Source organism: Arachis hypogaea, chromosome 1 (genome assembly GCF_003086295.3).
Source record: "Arachis hypogaea cultivar Tifrunner chromosome 1, arahy.Tifrunner.gnm2.J5K5, whole genome shotgun sequence".
Classification (NCBI taxonomy): domain Eukaryota; kingdom Viridiplantae; phylum Streptophyta; class Magnoliopsida; order Fabales; family Fabaceae; genus Arachis; species Arachis hypogaea.
Window position 1 is genome coordinate 110,547,341 of NC_092036.1, and position 6,542 is coordinate 110,553,882.

The following is a 6,542-nucleotide window of genomic DNA, read 5'->3' on the forward strand; positions in this document are numbered from 1 at the left end:
ACAATGGCAAAAGCAATCGGTACAATGTTTTAATTCCCATCTTACGCAACTACAACTAAAAGACAACCTTTATATTTTCATATAGGTGGATCCCATTAACCTGAACTAATGGCTTGCAATATTTAAAAGCTCTTATGTATGGATTGAAACTCCAAAATACCCAATGAAGTATCCTAACATCATCCACCTCTTGACTCCCGTTATACAGGGATCGTGTTTCTATTTGTACTTGTGAACCAGACATCTTCTGAACCATTTCCAAGAACCACAATGGCAAAGCTTGGTAAAATTCTTCCCATCCATCGAAAACCTTGGGTATCGACTTCTACTTTGCCAACCAAGCCTTCTGGTAACTAATTGTGTAGTTGAATCTTTGCTGGACTTCCGCAATTATAGATTTGACCTTTATGGATGGGTCGGATTCAACCAATGGCTTCATAGCCTCGGTAATCGTGTCTGAGTCTAACTTGGAGTGATCCTGTGAGATCGTTCCCATGGAACACGTGTGACTCCCGTTGTATCTCCGAATCTCCAACAAGCTTTCTTCTGTATCAAGTTAGCTCGGATAAGCCAGTCATACCCACGTCCACAATTCTTGTACTTTGCATAGAACGTCTGTGACTCGAATTCATAAACAATGTAATTGACTCCTCTGGAGATAGTGTAACTCCAAATTGCCGCAATGACTAATTTTCTTAAACCGTATTCCATTCCGATTCTAAACTCCCTATCCTTAGGATCGGCAACACCTATAAGAAACAAAGTTGTCGCTCATTGATCCGTTAAAACAAAATCAACTAAACATACTACCCACTGTTCACATACCGATGTTTGTGTATTTGGAAAACTCCGGTGTATACATGGCATCAAGATCCTAGCTACGCATAAAAGGTGGAATGTCTATCGATTGACTAACTGCGGCTGAAACTACTAAAGTTTTCGCCACTGCCTCACCTCCCCCATCGTCGTCCTCGTCCTCATCACCGGCTTCGTACGTCGCTTCGAACTCCTCATCATTATCATTGTTCATTCTGAAGTACGCCTCAGATCTGTCATCTTGCACATCTGTGCCATGTTGAACCTCATCCATTGCTATATGCTCAAACTCAACATATAACTCAATCCTCGGGTGTTGCACTTGAGTTTGCTGGTGAATACAAAACATCTGCTGAATACTTGTTTCGTCGATGATTGGCATAACCACAAACTATATCAGGCCGCCAAATATGACAACCAGACTCCTGTAGAGAATGTTGGTCGCCTATTTAAAATATTAGTCTCTATGCTTTGATAGAGCCCGTACTGTAGTTCTACGAACATTATAGTGCACGGAACCACAAACAAAAATATATTCTCACACGCAAAGCTCACCCCCTCATATGTATTTCGTATGACCTCTCCATTGTGGTGAACCACTATATTTGCAGTGCCCTCCATCGTACCGACCCTGGAAGAAAAAACTTCTCTCACACTGAAGCAAAATGGTTACCAGCTTTGATTTTTATAGACAGAAGACTCAGCTCGCATGTTACGTGTTTCTAAACCATCCAACAAACGTCTGCCACATGTGCAACACGTAACCTGCGTGTTGCCTGCCATATAGGTATCACGCATCATGCGTATTGAGGAGATTTAGCCACGTGTCATCACAAAACATGCGTGTTGCTTGCGATTTGGACAAGTGTCCAACACGTTAGCTGCATGTTGAGTTAGCATGTTACCTGCGTGTTGAGCCTATACTTCTACAACATCCACCCACCTGTATATACACAAAAAATGTGTGTTTCCAGAAAAAACACACATCTTTACCCCACATTTAAATTCTTTAGTGTAATGAGTGGACATTGGTTTTTCTTTTATGAAATAAAAGGCATATCTTTGGGGGGAAAATAAAATAAAACTTTTAAATTTTAGATTTTTTAAAATAAACCTATGAGCAAGTGATACGTAAAATAATTGCAACCAAAATTAGCCGTCAGTGTAGAATACACTTTTAAATACACAATACATATTAAAAGTAAGTTAAGATACACATATATTTATACACAAATACATAATGATTAATTTTAGTGGTTAATTTTTTTCTATTGGGATATTATCGATAATTTTCATTAATATTACGATATTTTAGTGCAATATAGTGATATGAAAAATATATAGGATAAGAAGAAATCGGGAGTAACGATTTCAAATAAGACAAAAAAATCAGAAATTGTGAATCGCGATTTCAAATAGGACAAAAGATAATTGAGTCATGATTTCAATTTTTTAGTTTAAAAAAATTATAATTTATAAAATTGTAAATCACGATTTTTTTTGTTAAATCTGTGTTGAATAACTTGCCGGTGTACTACTTGAACCTGTATAAGATGTCGAGGACAGTGGCAGAAAAGTTGATTTCTTTGTAGAGAAAATTCCTATAGAGTATGAAAATTTGACAAGGAAGGTATTTTTTCAACTAACTCTTTTGAGCAGGTGTTATAGTCAGAAACCCTCCCGGTGGGCATCACCAGCTATAACTTCACGAGAACTATATGAAAAGGTTTGGTTCCACCACGAGTAGAGTTATTTATCTGGTTTACTTTGATAGAAAGAGTAAATACTAAAGAAAGATTGCATAGACTGGGAATTTTTAGCCATGGTGATAACATATGTGTTTTGTGTAAAAAAGACGTTGAACATATTCACCACTTGTTTCTTGATTGTGAGTTTACTTGGCAGGTGTGGTGCGAATGACTAACTAAATTTGGGAGGTCGTGGTCTGTTTCGGGTTCACTGAAAAAACATTTTGAGAGTTGGACATGTGTCATTAGCAGGGAAGAGGAGCGCAACAAGCGACTCATGCTTCTTTGCAGTTTTTTGGAACATTTGGCTTGAGAGGAACGGGCGGATCTTTAATAACAAAGAAGGCGGTGTAGACGAAGTGTTCCACAAATCATTGAGCAATTATATAAAATGGAGTAGTGCGGATCCTTTTTGTTATTAATGGCAATACCGAAGATAACAATAGGGAGATTGTTCAAGTTATTTTCCTTATTTTTTAATATTTGTATCTTTTAAAAAAAAAATAGTTCTCACGATTTGTGTTATACGCATCATGCTTGTAGAATATATCAATTTAAACTCATGTTGGTATATTACACATCTTCATTCATCATATAAAAAATAATTAGCAAATTTTACCATCAAAATAGTATTTTTGAGTAGTTTTAATGTTCGGTTAAATTTAATTCATTTTTTTATTCAAAATAAATAAATAAACTTTAGCAAACGCTAAAAATTTTTCACGTTTCATATTCACATGTTCAACCGTATTATTTCATCAAAATAGGAGGAATTATTTATAATAATAAATTAATAAGATACAAAACAGACGAAATTGAAAATGACCAAAAACAAGTAATAAGTGAGTAAGAGCAAAACACTAACTACATTCAAAATAGGAGTGAAGTGACCTTTTACAACTTCAAATTGAGAACCTTACCCAATGGCTGTTGCAGGGTAGGTGTTGAATCAGGTGAAGAAGGACTAAACTGTTTAGGGTTTGATTCTTCTTTGAGTGCGGTTAAAGCAGCTTTTCTTCTCTGCCTGTGTTCCCTATGCCTCGCTATTTTATCTTCCAATGCTGCTTTCGCCTTCTCAGCAACTTCTGCCCTGCTTAGAGCCTGTTCTGCTCGCCCCCTCAGCTCCGCCATCTTCGCCGCCGCCATTCTCAGCTCTTTCTTCATTGATGCTAACTCACACGGCAATTCTGCACCCGCAGCCACCACTGCGATTTCACCATTCTTGTTCTCCATGTTCATTCTCACTTCTTCAGATTCGATCCTTGTTATCATATTCAATTCGCCCTGCCAATCTTGATTTTCATGTTCTTGGTGAATGTAAGCCAATCTGTGCTCCTGAAACTGCGATTTCATTAATGCGATCTCCACCTGCGATTCGATGTCTCTCTCCTTATACATGTTCAGTTCAATTTTCGCCTTCTGTAATTCGCCGCTTACCGATTCTATTGCGTTATTCAAACCGTTTATTTCTTCCTTTGCACTAATAGCCTCTTCTTTTAACTGATTCATATATATCTCCATTATTCCGATTTGTGTCGATTGATCCATGATCTTTCTCTGGTCTAGTTCTATTTGATTTCTCATATCTTCCAATTCTTGTTCTGCTAACGCAATTCTTTCGTCCTTCTCAGACAACACTGCAGCAAAATTCTCTCTCTCTGCTTCAATTGCATCATCAAGTTTCGAACGATGAATCACTTGGCTAAGTTCCTTCACTTGTTTCATTATCTCTTCTTTCTGTTCCTTCTCGATCTCCAATGCGTTTCTCATCTCTTCCGCGTCCGCAATCGCTTTCAATTTGAAGTCTCTAACGGCAACAAGTTCTGTTTCTTTGTTAAGAAGCTCTCTTTGTGTGGCCTTCAACTCCGATAAAACATGCGAAAGCTGGTCGCGAAGTTTCGCGGCTTCCAACGAGCTGAGCTCTGCCAGCTCCTTCATCTTGGATGATTCAGTCTCAGTCTCATGTTTGGTAGTAGGATCATCATTCATGTTCTTTTTTCTTTCGAGATCGCATTTCTTCAAGAGTGTGGAAAGTTCATGAATCTTCTTTTGGTTGTGTTCAAGCTTGAGAAGCGCTTGCATGTGTGCAGCATGTTTTGCTTCCAATTGAACCTTCAAGTTGGCCAATTCTTTTCTCAAGTCTTCAATCTCTTTTTCACAAGTTCGCTGATCACAAACATGTAAAGAAAATAAGAGTAGGGTGACAATTAAGTCATTAAAATTTTGACTTTGAACTAATTATGGTCATGTTATATATATGTATATTTTTTATCATCATAGGAAGATTCAAGTTCGCACACCTCTTAGATGAGTATAGAGAAATTATGTATTTGAACTATAATTCGTTGGCATGATCATATTATATCTTTTTATTAATTAAATTTAACAATAATATTTATATGTATTGTTAATTATTATGACGTATCTATTTATGAAATATCATTTTGTAGATAATAAATTTTTGAGTGAAACAATATATATTTTGGTAGAATTTGTAATAAATAAAAAATAGTTAATAAATATTATACGAAAACTTAAAAAAAACAAATGATTCATTGTATAAAATTACATTATTTTTATGCTTATATAGCAACAACGAGGCACTATAAATAACGAAATACACCAACGAATAAATAATTCCATTTCATTTTACATTATCCATGGACAGAAAAACATACGTATCTATTATTTGCTATTATAAAAGTCTTAATTAATACTTTTTTTTAGAAAACTAATTTGGTATCAAAATTTTTCAAGATCTAATTGTCACCGCCCTAAAAAAAATTATGCTAAATCTAAGTAAAGTCTATGGGGTTTTATGGTCACTTTGTCTTCTTCCATAAATATATAGTTGCCACTCCACTTGTAGCTGGCTATGTTTTAAAACCATAATATACATCATTTATATAAATATGGAAGAGGATTGTAATGTAAAAAAAATTTAAATGTTATATTTGTGTAATTTAAAATTTTATTTTATGTAATTTTTAAAATATTTTAATTTAAAAAAAACATATAAATCTCTATTTTAATTAGATTTATTTTTTTGGACAAATAAATTTTTAAAAGTATAACAGAAAAACTTATATGTCTTATTTTTATAAAATTTAAGAATTTTAATATAATAATTTTTTAAAAAAAATTAATATAAATTTTTTTAGAGACCTATTTGAATATATACTCTAAAAATAAATACAAACAACATTATTCTTATAAAACTTTTATTTTTTTCTAAAAAACAATATTCAAAATTTTGATCACAAGAGGATCAAATATGCATGAGAGATACGAATAAAGGAAGGTCATAACTCATAATGCTAAGTGTGTGATATACAGGAACCGAGGAAACGAAAATGAACCATGATATATATGGCAACATGCCTATAACTAAGATTATATTATTCAATTATTCTAAGGATAACAAAGAAAATATAAAATAAGATAAACATTAATGAAGAAATGCAAAATAAAATAATGTTGAATTATTTGAACTGATTTTTTATATTATTTTTCAAACATAGTTTTTTATATAAATTAACGAGGTTAGTTATTGTGGGAGAGAGTGCAATGCTTACCTTATGAATCCTTGCAGATTGAGATTTATTGGGATCAGCTTTATTATCTCCAAACAAGGATATCGCATTCTGGACCGGTTCAATCGGTTTAGTATCAATCTCACCCACCATGATTTTCCAAATACGTATATTAAAAATGAAATAGTTAAGTTAGAATTGCAGAGAACATAGAAGAGAAAGAAAATGTAGTAAGAGAGTTGATTGGATAATAGAACACGTATATATCTGTAATAAGGAAATAATATAAGTTGAGGGGAAAAAGCGGTGAAAGAAGCAAGGAAGATAGGATGAAGAATATGAAATTTAAGGTGTGAGGGAGCATTGGTTTATGAAGTTGTATTATAATAATGAGCATTGCATTGGATAAAACGAGGGTGTGATTTGTGAATTTTGTTGTGCAGCG